Source organism: Lipotes vexillifer, unplaced genomic scaffold, assembly GCF_000442215.2.
Source record: "Lipotes vexillifer unplaced genomic scaffold, Lipotes_vexillifer_v1.1 scaffold708, whole genome shotgun sequence".
Taxonomy (NCBI): Eukaryota; Metazoa; Chordata; class Mammalia; order Artiodactyla; family Lipotidae; genus Lipotes; species Lipotes vexillifer.
In genome coordinates, this window is record NW_006781346.1 from 591,273 (window position 1) to 604,946 (window position 13,674).

Below are 13,674 nucleotides of genomic sequence, written 5' to 3' on the forward strand. Positions count from 1 at the left end.
GACGACAGGCCTGCTGGTCGTCGGCTCTGACCTCCCAACATCCCACTCACTCTTGGGCTTCTGAATGATATTGCAGGATGTGTGTTTTGGTTTCTTTTCATTTCTTTTTTAAAACTAATGTTCTTTGCAGTCCTGGCCATAAAATGCTCGGGTTAGGGGCTGGCATGGAATGGCCAGAGGCTGAAAACTCTGTGCGGCAGCCCCTGCTCTGAGAATTGCCCCCAAATGCTTTTTAAAGGTGGACATTGTTAGAAAAAAACAAAGTCTGCCCACATTCTCCCAGTCAGCTGATTTTCCCCCTCCTTGGATTTCATGGGACAGAGTCCTCCGTCCTCCTTTGCTCCAGGGCTCGCTCGTACTTGCTGGGAGAGTTTTCATTTTCAAGGGCTAAACATTTGCCCACATGAATTTCATTAAAAAAGTCACTGCTGGACATGAATTCTAGAAGCTGCTGGTTTAGTCAAGAGGTTACAGTATAATTCATGGCTAAAAGAGGAGTAACTGGGATAAGAGGGATGCACAGAAGGCTCTGGAATCTAGGGGGTGTGGCCTTCAGTGCAGGGAGAGAGGGCAGCCTGGTGCCAGCCCTGGCTCCCCCTCCACACCCACCTCGGCCCTCTGGCTGGCTACAGCATCTCGCCTGAGCCACTACCCATCTAAAGGCCCACGGTATCCGGTACTCAATGCACCTATGCCCCAGGCTACACCCCACAGGGCAACGCCTTTGAAGACTTTAAAGACAGTCCTCAAATGTCGAGTACGGACCGCAGGAAACAGCAGTATGGGATGGTAGGTGGTGACACGGGACCTCAGACAGGTCTACAACTGAAGCTTGGACAATCGGACAAGCTATTGTACCTCTCTCTGTTTCCTCATCTATAAAATGGGCATAATAATACCCATTTCACTGAGTTGGTGAAAAAATCAAATGTATAAAGAGGGATTAGCAGAGTGCCTGGCACCTATGAAGGTCTCAGTGAGACATGGCTACTAGTACTATTGATACTTTTGTCCCAGAGTCCCCATGGTTACTTGACCCAGCCTCTCTAGCACTCAGAAATGGTAACTGGGGGGAAAACAAAGTTTTTGAGTCTACTCTTACCAGAGGACATAGGACAAAGCAGGGACAGTGGCCTTCAACTAAGCTGGTGCATACCAGTAAGGGGGACACCCAGTAAGTCAGGGGACTGCCTCCCCATCCAGCCCCCCATCATAGGGCCGCCAGTATGGAAGTCAGGTGCGGCCCTGGATGGGCCTGCATGCAGTCATTTGCCTGCCTGGGCCCCAGGAAAGGTGCCAAGGAGCTTCACCCTCAGCTGTAGGTTAGAGACGCTGGAGAGAGGCCTCCCACCCAGACACACCTGGAGGAAAGCAGCCACCCAACCTCTCCTGTCCTCGGATTGAGAAAGAGCCCGTGAGAGAGATGCAAAGGAAAAAAGAAATGAAAGCTACTTACCGGGAGGCCGGGTCTTCCAGCAGGACCCTGAAATAAAGGGGGAAAGAAAGAGTGAAGTTTAGGAAGGTCAGGGTATTGTTCCACAGAGCCCAGCCAGCTGTGTGACCTTGCAGTCACTTGTGCTCTATAAGCCTCTGTTATTTTATGAACCAAATGAAGAGAGGGCCATAATCACTAAGCTTCCTTTCAGTTCTAGCATGCATTCACTCACTCACTCATTCATTCATTCAGAAAGACAGTTAGCAGTGGTCTCCTCCGTGCCAGACTCAGGGCAGGTGCAGGGAACAGAAAAACAAGAATGTCCCTTCATATCTCTGTCCCTCAAGGATCATCGGGGCTCTAGGACTCACCGGCATGTCCCCTCTCTCTGAGCCTCTGTGCCTCAGTGTCCCCCACTCATGTGTTTTGGTCCTGGCCTGGGAAAGGGCCCAAGGGGCTGGAGCTTGGTCTTTCCTGTCCTACAACACAGGGGAAGCCAGATGCCAGCTCTGACGGAGCCGGTCTGCCTGGGACGCTTCTGCTGGGCGTTCTGCTGCCCCATCTGAGCCGATGGACCATGGCCAGGGAGCAGGGGGTGGGAAGGGTGTGGGCCTCTCTAGGGGGCCTCTTGCCCTCTATTGGGATGGTGAAGGGGGCAGTGGGACTTCCTTCCTTTAATGCCTCTAACTAGCTTCAGGCCACCCTCTCTACAATGGATTGGCACTGGCAGTGAAGCAGGAGGCTGGACCCCACCCTGTGTGGCTCCAGAAGTCTGTCTTCACTGACCACAGCCATGTCTTTCTCAAACTCTTTTTTTTTTTTTTTTTTTTTTGCGGTACGGGGGCCTCTCCCTGTTGTGGCCTCTCCCATCATATGATTTTTCTTCTTTGCTTTGTTGATGTGGTAGATGACATTGATTGTTTTTTATTTATTTTAATTAATTAATTTTAAAAAATTTCATACAGTTTTAAAGATTACATTCCATTTACAGTTATTACAAAATATTGGCTATATTCCCCATGTTGTATAATATATCTTTGAGCCTATCTTACAGACAGTAAGTACATCCCATTCTTCCACTCCTAATATTACCCTTCCTCCCAAACAAACCACCAGTTTATTCTTTATATCTGTGAGTCTGCTTCTTTTTTGTTATATTCACTAGTTTGCTGTACTGTTTAGATTTTTAAAAAGTTGAACCAGTCTTACATACCTGGAATAAACCCTACCTTTCAGGGTACATACTTCTTTTTATACATCATGAGATTTGGTTTGCTAATATTTGATTGAGGGATTTTACATTTACATCCATGAGAGTTATTGGTTTATAATTTTCATATAATTTTGTAATGACCTTTTAAAATTTTAATTAATTAATTTAGTTTTGGCTGCATTGGGTCTTCGTTAGTGGGTGTGGGCTTATTCTAGTTGCGGCGAGTGGGGGCTACTCGTTGTTGCAGTGAATGGGCTTCTCATTGCACTGGCTTCTTTTGTAGTGGAGCACAGGCTCTAGGCACTCAGGCTTCAGTAGTTGTGGCTTGTGGGCTCTAGAGCACAGGCTCAGTAGTTGTGGTGTATGGGCTTTATTGCTTTGTGGCATGTGGGATCTTCCCGGACGAGGGATTGAACCCATGTCCCCTGTACTGGCAGGTGGGATTCTTAACCACTGCACACCAGGGAAGCCCCTCAAACTCTTTTTTTATGACCCTAGGACTCCTGTCTAGCACAGTTCTGGGTGTAGACTAAAGACTCCGTATGATGGATCTGAAATCCCACTGAAAAGAGGAAAACATTCAAAAAAATGTTGATCATAATAGATATTCGCATAGTAATATGCACAGGAGGGGGCTCAGGAACAAAGCAACTTCTGAGAAAGTCATGTGTTTTTCACTCTGGCCCCCAACTTCCAGATGGATCTGATACAAGAGGGTGGCAGAGAAACTGCTCTAGGAGCTGCCTGGTGAGGTGTCATGGGGCGCCATGCGGAGCGGGAGGACCCCCTGCAGAGAGCTTCTGGAGCTGAGCCCCACCCTGGCACGGCCGGGGCCTGGGGTCGGGAGAGGTGCAGTCTTGGTAAGGGAGAAAGCAGCAGGCTTTAGTTAAGAGCAGTGCTCTGCAGTCAGCCTGCCTGGCTGTCACTGACTAGTCGGTGACTTGGGGCAAGTCGCTTGGCCTCCCTGTATCTCAGTTTCCTTGTCTTGTAAATGGGAGAACAATCATATCTACCTCTTGGGACTGAATGAGATAATTTGTGTAGAGCACTCAGCACAGGGGCCGGCATGGAGCGAGCACTGAATGCTGCGATCATTAGAAAAGAAGAGGACTGGCCAGGAGGTGCGTGGAGCTGGCCCCCGGGCTCGCCCTCCGGAGGCTCTGCCATCAGGTGAGTTTCTCTCCTTCCAGATGTCCTGCTCTTCCCATAGACCCACAGCGGCGCCAGGAGGGGGTCTCAGGGTGCCCACCTGGAGACAAGTCCATCGGCCTCAGGGCTGCTGAGGCAACGCAGGCAGCACCAGGAGTAATGCCCCTGGCACCACCCCACCCACCGGGTCCCTTGCTCCTGAGGACATCCCAGTGGCGGGGGCGGGGGTGGGGTGATGCCCCCACAGAGAACCAAGCTCGGGGGATGCTGGTTAGTGGCCCCGTGGGTACAGAGCCCGTGCCCACCCTTTCACTCTGCTTTGCCCCCAGGCACTAAAACATAAGCTCCCAAGGCAGGCAGGGCAGTTTCTGTTTTGTTCACGGATGTGTCCCCAGTGCCTTAAGGAGTGCTGAGCTCTTACTAGCTCCTTAATTCATGTTTGTGAACGAATGAACCTGAGGGCGGGTACCACGAACCTGGGGACTTAGCCCCTTCTTTCCCAGCTCCGCAAAGACATCTCAGGCACCCAATGTTCTCAAACCAGAGCTGTAGTACTGAGCCAATCCCCCTTCCTGTCATTTCTAAATGCTATCAGGGAGTGGGCCAACAAGGGGCCACCACCTCCCTCCCATCCCAGGAGGCAGATGGGCCTGTGGGGAGTTCCCAACCTCACACAGGGGGTCTAACCCCGATAGGGACAGAGGGGCAGTTTCCCCACTTCTCCTGTGAACTGAACAACGACATCACCTGTACGCGGGAGGAACTTCTCTAGGGTCTCAGCACCAGGGAAAGCTATTCTTCACCCAACAGCCAGGGGTGCTCCCACCTTACTGCCCCCTGACTCTTGTAACAGCTCTGCTTCCCTCTTTGCTCTGACCACCAAGAAGCTCAAAGCTGCATCTGTGGCTCATCTGCACAGGATGTTGTGGTGTCATCAGCTCTGGATTCTCCTTGTTTTCTTGCCTCTGCTCTCCACACTCCCCTCCACTGTTTCCTTATCTAGTTTTTAAATCACCCCGAAATGTTTCTTGGAATAAGGTGGGGTAGAAATAAAATGAAATAGTAAATTAATTTATAAAAATACAAAGAATAATAATTTCTTCCTGAAAATTAAAGACTTGTCAGAATCTTTGGGGATCATCTAGGGAAGTTTTCTGTTTTTAGAATTTAAATGAGTTAATACATTCTAAATGGAAAAAAAATATGCGTACATACACACATATATAGGTATGCATAATATATATACATATATACATATACATACATATAATTATATATATTCCTTACAACACCTGGATGACGCAGGTACTATTACTACTCCCATTTTATAGATGAGGAAACTGAGGCACAGAGAGGTAAAGTAATTTGTCCAAGGTCACCTAGCTAGAAGTGGCAGAGCCAGGATTCGGACCCAGGCGGCTTGCCTCCAGAGTCCATGCTTGAAATCACTCAATTACACATGCTTCCATAAAAGCACAAGAGCTCCTAACACATAGTAAGTGTTAGCTAGTATTTCAGCAAGGATCATTTTCAACCAGGGCTGGCAGCTGGACATCATACATTTCCTTATATTCCTTCTGAGAAAGAGACATGCATACTTCCCTTGGTCATCTGCTTCAGTCTCACAATTCCTGTAATTAAGAAATTCTCTTAAATCTAGTGCAGGGATGGCCGGCAACTGTCAGCTTGAGTGCGGACTCCAGTGGATTGGTAGTGACTGAGCAAAGCATTCTGTTAAGAAGCCTCTTAATTGATTAGCAATGTCTGCCATGGACAGGAGCAGTGGGGTAGTGGTGGGCCCCACCGCTCAGATGATTCCTGCCGCTGCTTAAATCTATCCTCCATGGTTGTATTACCTAGGCACTGACCACAGTAACCACTGTCACCCCAGAGGTGCCCCTGAAAAACATCCAGAGGGTGGCAGACACGCATTGCGACCAGCTGCCATCTCCCTCTCCCTGCTTCTGGCTGGAGGCATTCTTCCTTCGCGGGAAGCAGAGAGAACGGGCTAGGGGGTGATTTCCACCCCGGCCAGCTTCCCATTTCCTCCTCATCCTGCCTTGCGGTTTCAGCCAGAGTTGGGTGAAGACTCAGCCCTCTTCTGCGTCAGGCTGAGAATTCAGGGAAGCTACCTGGGCTCCTCTCCTTCAGTCCATGGGAGTGGTGGCTGGGCAGGCAGGGATTGTGAGGAGAGGCTCATATCCCGCCCCCGCCCCCCCATCTGCTCTGCACTGCAGAGCCCCAGCAGTGACAGCACCCTCCCTGGCTGGGGAAAGTTGTGGGGTGAGGCCAGCAGAAGCTCTCAGGATGCTGCATTCCTGGTGAGGGCAGCCCTCAAGTCAGGCAGGGACCCAGAGCTGACTTGGGTTAGCCCCGCAGCCTGGCTGTGGGAACGAGGTATATGCGGGAGGTCCCTGGAATGGGGGGAGGTGAGGACTCTTTTTGGCTTTGTCACAAAGAAGGGGAAAAGCAGCCCATTTCCAGCAGGTGGTCTGTCGAAGTTTCCTATGGCAGAGTTTATTTTGGAAGATTGATGACAGGAATTGAGATCTGACATCCAAAACATGGATGATAAATCATCCCTCCTCTTTTCAGGGAATGACAGGATTTTCCTCTCTCTCTGTAACTGAGCAGTGAGCGAGCTGGGCGGGATCGTCAGCCCAGGTTCAATGTGCCTTTCAGGACACAGATGGAATGGAACATCATGGTCTTATTACAACTTAGGCGGCTGTTCTTGTTCGTTCAGATCAAGAGAACAGCTATGGAAATGACTTCTCCGAGGAAGGGATGATGATAGGGCTGCTTTCAGTATCCTTGAGAAAGATCTGATGTGGAGGGCTCGGCCCTTTCAACTCCGATACCCAGCTCCCCCGGCGACCTCTGGGCCTTTTGTTGGGATATCAAATGCTGTCCTCAGAAGACATGCCCCTGTCCTCTGGATCCATTACTTCGAGGAGACGGTCTCCTCAGGCTCTTCTCAGGTTCTCTGGAAATGGCTCAGCTCCCCCGCCCTGCCTCTGGCTTTAGGGTGATGCCAGGGGAAGGAGCCCGACAGGCTGCCTCTAGTTTGTGTTGTTTCCCAATCTAACCCACTGACACCATTCTCTTACATAAAACCCCTGCCACCACCACCAACCACCACCTGCCCGAAGATGGAGATGCCCACTCGGCGGTGCGGGCACCGCATCCTCAGGAGCAGTCCACGCTTAGAGCCGCTCACCGACCTGTTTACTGAAAGGGCAGGGGACTTTCAAGGACCAGACCCGACCAGAGATGATCTCTTTCTTCTTTCTAATACCCGGTGCTTCTATGACTCCACTTGCCTCTTTGGGGGACAAAGGAGCAGGCTAACAATGGGGCAAACCAGCCTTTCAGATTGCAATTGGGACGTGTTCTGCCCGGAGCACAACTACGGTCTGGCCCTGGAGGCAGCAGAGGTGGGTGGAAAGCAAAATGACTGCCGTGTCAACCTTCTGGAGGGACCCTGCAGACTTCAGTGGAGGGTGTAGGGGGCTCAATCCCCCCAGCCAGGGCCCGGTTACCAGCAGGGAGCAAGGCCTTTCAGATGCGTGAGACCAGGCTTCGAGGGAGTACTTACAGGAGGTCCTGAAAGAGAGAGAGAAAATGCCAGGGTCAGTGTCAATGCCATAAGGGCTGCTTAGAAGCAGCGTCCAAGAATTCTTCAGCTGAGGGGTTTCCATCTGGTCTTCGAAGTTTGTATTTTCCTGGCCCACTGTCACCAATATAATCTCTTCCCCTTTTATTTCTTCTCTGTATTTTTACCACTGGATGAGAAATCCAGAGGTCTGGGCCCCGGGTGCAGCCAGGCCGGGGCCCTAACTTCCTGAACTGTCCTTTCCACACATCAGCTTCCGACCCCACAAACGCGCTCCCTGGGACCCGTCCCAGCTTGGGCACACAGTGGCTTTGCCGAACACAAGGGCGCTGGGCACCAGGGCTTTTTGCCAAGGGTCAGAGTGTTACAGAACCTGGAGGCTGTGATTATCAGCATGCCCGTCGTCTCTCCACGCTCACACGAAATGCAACAGAAAACAGGCAGGAACAGCAGGGGCCAAAGGAGGTTTCTCACTGGGTTCCCCGCCTGATGTTTATCAGGCCTGTCCTGGTTTCTGTTAAGCTCTGAGTCAGCCTTTCTGCCCTCCTGGGTCCTCTGCCCACTCCCTCTTTCTCACCGCCCGCCTCTGTGCCCTGGCCCTACCCTCCCTCCAAGCTCTCTCCTTTCTTTCCTCCTCCTTGTGGCCACTCTCCCTCCTCCCTCCCACAGGCCTCTCAGCATGAGCCCTATCTCATAACAGCAGAGAATTACAAATTCAAATGGTCAGCAAAAGGGGCAGGAGGACGGGTGGGGAGGTAAGGGAGAGAAAAAGCGGCCGAAAGATAGCAAAGTGAAAGGCATTTCTGCAAACATGAGTCACCAAAGCCCCAGGGCCCGTGGGATTCCCAGCTGGGCCCCGTGTGTCTGCCCAGCCCCTGGTGACCTGGCCACGTTAAGACAGCTGCTACTCCCGTCGCTTCTTTTATGCTCAGCCAATAAAGACTGCTTATGTTTCCCCTTGCTCCTCACATTCCCAAAGCCAGCTTCCTTCTCCGCCTTCATCTGCCTGTTTCTCCATCCTGGTCCCCTTCCAGCAGGAAACAGCCTCTTTCATGCTGGCCTCTGTCAAGCCGTCACATTAAGGGGGAACAAAATGTTTTAAATTAAAAAAAAAAAAAAAAAAAAGAGTCAAGGGGTGTAATGCCTGGGCGAGGAGGCCCCAGGCAGGCCGGCAGTGAGGTTTCAGAACAGCGAGAGGGAGGGAGGTCAAGGGAGGAGGGGACATCTGGGACCTATTAGGCTGAGGGGCAGGGGAATGTCACCCAGAACCTGAAAATATCCCCCAAGTGCACTTGCCAGAGGGGCCAGCCCAGCTGGAAGGTCCGTGCCTCTTGGTGGGGGGAAGTGTCCTCGTGAGAAACAGGCTGGTGACAAAGTTCAGCCCACGGCAATTTGGGGACGGTTTAGCCACATGGAGAGCAGATGTCCTGCACCCGCCCGGGCTCCCAGCGCACACATTCTTGGTGGTGGTGGAGGTGGGGTGTCCCTGGTGACACAGCAGAGCCCTGGTGATGGCCCGGCCCACTGTTAGCAGCCTCGGCCGCACAGGTATCACCAGGTGTTGCCGGGCAGCTAACGTGAGCCTTGCCACTCAGCCTAGTCCCTGAAGGGCAGTTTGCTGGGTCCTCCCAAGTGATGTAAATTCTACTGGCGATTTCAAGGTTTTTTTATAGCCCCATCACCACCACTGCACACACTTCTGTGGTCCTTACTACATGCCGGGCACAATTCTAAGTGTTTTCCACTCCAGAGTAGATTCTGTCATGCCTACCTTGTAGATGAGGAAACTGAGGCACAAACAGGCTAAGCTTCTCCCCCAGGGACAAGCCACTAGTAACCCGCAGAGCTCCTGACTCTTCATCCCACTGCCTTTCTCCATGCCTCTCACTCAGAAAGCAACTCACCTCACTCCCAAATCGCCCACCGACCTGTTCCCTCTCCAATCCTCTCCCCTGGATGCCCGCTGTGTTCAGCCTCTGGCTCCTCTCTCTGGACCCAACCCTCTCATCTCTCTTTTACGGGCCCCTTTTTCCGATGCAAAGGAATTTGACTCTGTCAAGCTCTTCCAGGCCAGTGTTCCCCTACCTGTCACTTACACAGACTTCAGGATGTGAAAAGCCCCTGTTTGTTAGTTGATTCTGTGCCTTAGGAAGGGGGAGAGGGATAGAGGAATTATCAAAACAGACTTTTTCTATCACTAACATTTTCTTCCCCTGTTAATGATAATCCTCAAGGTTCCCCCTGGAAAATCTTTAGGCCCCTTGGAAAATCTAACTACTGCCCTACCCTTGGCAGCTTTCATCAGACCTCTGGATTTCAGAGCGGATGCTTCACCTAGTGCTGTGTTCAAAGCCCAGCAGCTCTAAGGTGGCTGGGGAGCCGACTGTGAAATCAGTAGTGCTTTGATGTCACTGGTTGGTCTCCAATGTGGGTCACTTGGCCACGCTCAGTAACATGGCTCTTAACTGACTGGTCACCCTGGCCAAGCACCAAAAGACAGAGTCACACCAAGGCATGACCAAGCACCCATTGAATGGATGGGGAAACAGAAGCCCAAGGAGGGTAGTGACCATGCAGTATCACTGCATAGATGGGTGGCAGGGATGGGACCAGAACCCAGGTCTCCTGACTCCCCATCCAGGGGTCTTCCTAACAAACTACACTGTCTCTCATGGCTGTGCAGTTGATCCTGTCACCTACCACCTCAGTGAGGCCACTGCTGCCCTTCCCAGGGATTGGCTGACCTCCTCGAAGTAAGACAGTCGTGCTCCTCCTAAAGGGACACGTAGGCATGGACTCCAATAAAGAATCCCAGGCAGTGTTCTATGTCACACCTTTCACGGAACCATTTTTAGTATGTTCATTTATTCATTCAGCGAACATTTAATGAATGCCTGCTGTGTGTCAGTCGCTGTGCTGTTCTATGGCTCTATAAAGATGAATAAGGCACAGTCATTGCCCTCTGAGGAAGGAAAACTTCATTTTTTAAGCACCTAATATCTACCAGGCCTGATGCTCTAGTGATACAGAGATGAGTAACTCATTTCCTCCCGTTGAGAAATCAACAGTTTCCTATGTCAGAGAACTGGAGAAATTCCAGAGAAGAGAACTGAAACGAACAAAAGCATTTAAGGGAGAAAGGTTTGCTGTGTGAGGATTCACCCATTCACTCAATCAACAACATTTACTGAGTGCCTATGACGTGCCAGACATAATGTTAAATATAGTCATTATAACAGCACATTCAATTCTTATAACAACCAAATGAGGCTGGCATTATCCTCACTTCACAAATGAAGAACGTGAGGCTTAGAGGTTAAGCAACCTGCCTAAGGTGGTCTCCCTGTCTTAAATGGCAGCATCTGTTATTTCTTGTAGGTTTAATTTCCATGCAACAGAGCACGGGTTTGAACCGGGTCTCTCTTAGCCGGAAGCCTGTGCTCTCCAGACTGGAGGTCATCAAGGTCATCAGGCTGGGTGGGGCCCCCCTTGTCTCTTCCCCTCTTACCACCCTCCCCAACCCCCGTACAGAAGGCTCTGCCCCGTCCAGACCTTGGATCCAGTCCTGGCCCTGGACAGAGAAGCAGAGAACCACAGAGTGTGCCCAGGTTCTACGTCATATGAGGCGTGAACTGACCCTGCTTGACTGCTGGGCTCCCAGCAGCTGGGGTCTTAGCCCCGACCTGTGCCCTCTGGTGCCTGCTGCCAGGCTGCCCGCAGCTGACCACCTGCCACTTGGCTCTGCCACGTGCCGACCCACCCATCCTGCCAAGGACAGATGCTCTGTAACCCTGGCTCTCCTAGGACCTGGGTGGCTAACAACAGTGCCTGTCACACTCTGTCTGGGGGAACATGGGCTCTCAACCAGGGTCGATTTTGCCCCCTCAGGGAACAGCTGGCAATCTCTGGAGACATTTTTGATTGTTACAGCTGGGAGGCTGCTTCTGGTCTCTAGTGGGTAGAGGCCAGGGGTACTGCTAAACATCCTGCAGTGCACAGGCAGCTTCCTACAACAAAGCATTATCTGGCCCCAAGTGTCAATAGTGCCAAGAGTGAGGCATCCTGCGTGCACTGACAGAAGCAGTCCTGTCTCTGGACTCCCGCCGTGCCTGCAGTCCTGCCTGCACTCCTAGGATGAGGCCCTGGCCTCACTCCACCCACGGTTTGCCAACTTTGGAGATCTTCTTATAGGTTGGCCTGTTCTGCCTCCACTCAAGACCTTGTTAGGACAAATAATAATTCATTGACTGAGCAATTATTCCGAGCCTGACACTATGCAAAGAACTTTATGTGCCGCCCAACAAACCAGTGAAGCAGCGGCTATTATTACTCTGCAGATGGAGAAGCCGACGGCCAGGGAATTTAAGTATGTGTTCGTGGTCATGGAGCTCACGTGTGCCTGAGCGGGTAGCTGAACCCAGGCCTGTCACTACCGTGGCGCGCAAGCAGCCTGGCGCAGCCTCCCAGGGCCGTGGGGCCCCCGTGCTTGAAGGAGGCACACACGTAGGTGAAATAAGGGGGCAAACCCTGCCTCGAGGAGTGGTGACAGAGGGAAACGCGAGTAGCTCAAAAGCCATCGAGAGAAATTTGTCAGGGACAAGCATGACGGCCTGTTAAGGGAAACTGAACGAGATCTGAGGCAGCCTCTGCCCTTTGAGGCGCACATCAAAGAGAACAGGAAGTCCTTCTCCCGTACAGTCCCATGGCGGGGATACTGGCTTTACAGGGGGTCACGGCAGACCTCTGGGCAGAGCATCTGGATTCGGTGCTGCGGGAGCATGTCTCACAAATCACGCTTTGTGACCAATGCTTCCCCGTATTGAGGTTCACCACAATCCAGCTCCCATTCTACAGATGAGGAAACTGAGGCTCAGAAGGGATGTAACTCAACTATGGTTCACGGCTGGTAAGGGATCCTGAATTCTAGTCCAGTGCCCTTCCTGGAACAGCCCACCACCGGCAGAGCTCTGAGGGGTGGCAGGCTTTATAGTTCTTAGAAAAAACATACAAGTACTCAAATGGTGTCTTGTGAGGGCCGATCATGCTCATCTCTTCCCAACTCTGTGTTCACACTGGCAGCTAGAAATCAACCACGGTGGGAGAATTCACACCACAGAAATTGGCAAAAGCTACAAAGCAGCCTCACCCCGACCCCAAAGCCAACTGTTAACCATTTTCCAGCACACTGAGACTCTGATCTGTCCCATGATGATGTCAGCCACAAGACATCCCCAGACCTTTCCAGCTCAGGCTGATGGAGAATAACAGGTCCTGAGAGGAGTGGGCAGCAGCTAAAATCACACACACCACACTTTCTACTCTTGCACTCGTGGCAGACACTGTTAATCGATCACAGCTAGTCTTCCCACAATGCGCCTTGACAAGGCTTCACAATTTTTTCCCACATGGCCACTATCAATCAGCACAAGCTGGCACATGAGGTGAAATCTATTAGTCATCTTGGAACTAGAGCCGTCTGGGTGGTGAGACACAGGCAAAAAAGTAGGCAAAGCACGAGGGTCATTTTCTGACTTATCAGGGAGGACTGGGTTAGGCTTGGGGGGCAACAGAGGTGGAGAGGCTGGGTATCCTGGACTCCCCAGCTGTACCTTATGCCAGGGGTAGGAACTAGCATTAACTGCAGCCCTCTCCCCCTGTCCCCAGCCAGTTGTCAAGACTGGCAGAGAGACTGGGGAGGTGTGAGCACAAAAGGGACAGGAGCCAGCAAGACCCCCTCCAGTTTCGTTCATGTCCTGGCCCCAGGAGGTCCCCAATGACCTACTGCTGCCACATCTGGAGCCACCAGAGGGCAACTCGAATGGTCACCTTCCTGCAGACACCATGGAAGTTGCCTTCCCACCTGATGGGGTCTTGGGCCAGCTCCAGGTGCTCTTGGAGCCCTCTGCCCTTAGTGAACCCCTCCCTTCACCGTGCAGGTTGTCCCCCTTCATGACCTTGCTCCCCATCTTACTTGGCGAGGGCCTGGGGACAGGCGGAGGTAGTGGGATGGGGGAGGCTCAGGTGCCCTGCCCTGCATTTCTGGATGTGGAGGGGGTGTCTGGGTAGCAGACTCTCTCGTCTCCCCAGCACCCACTCTCCCTTCCTCCTTCCTACAGAGCCTCGATTCTATTCTAGCCTCCACTCACTCTTCACACAGCCCCATGTCTCTGGGGAAGCCAATCCCAGGCCTAGCTGCGAATGGGTGAGGGTAAGTGTCTGGGGCCAGGAACCCTCATGAAGATGGCTCTGGGGGGGGGGGGG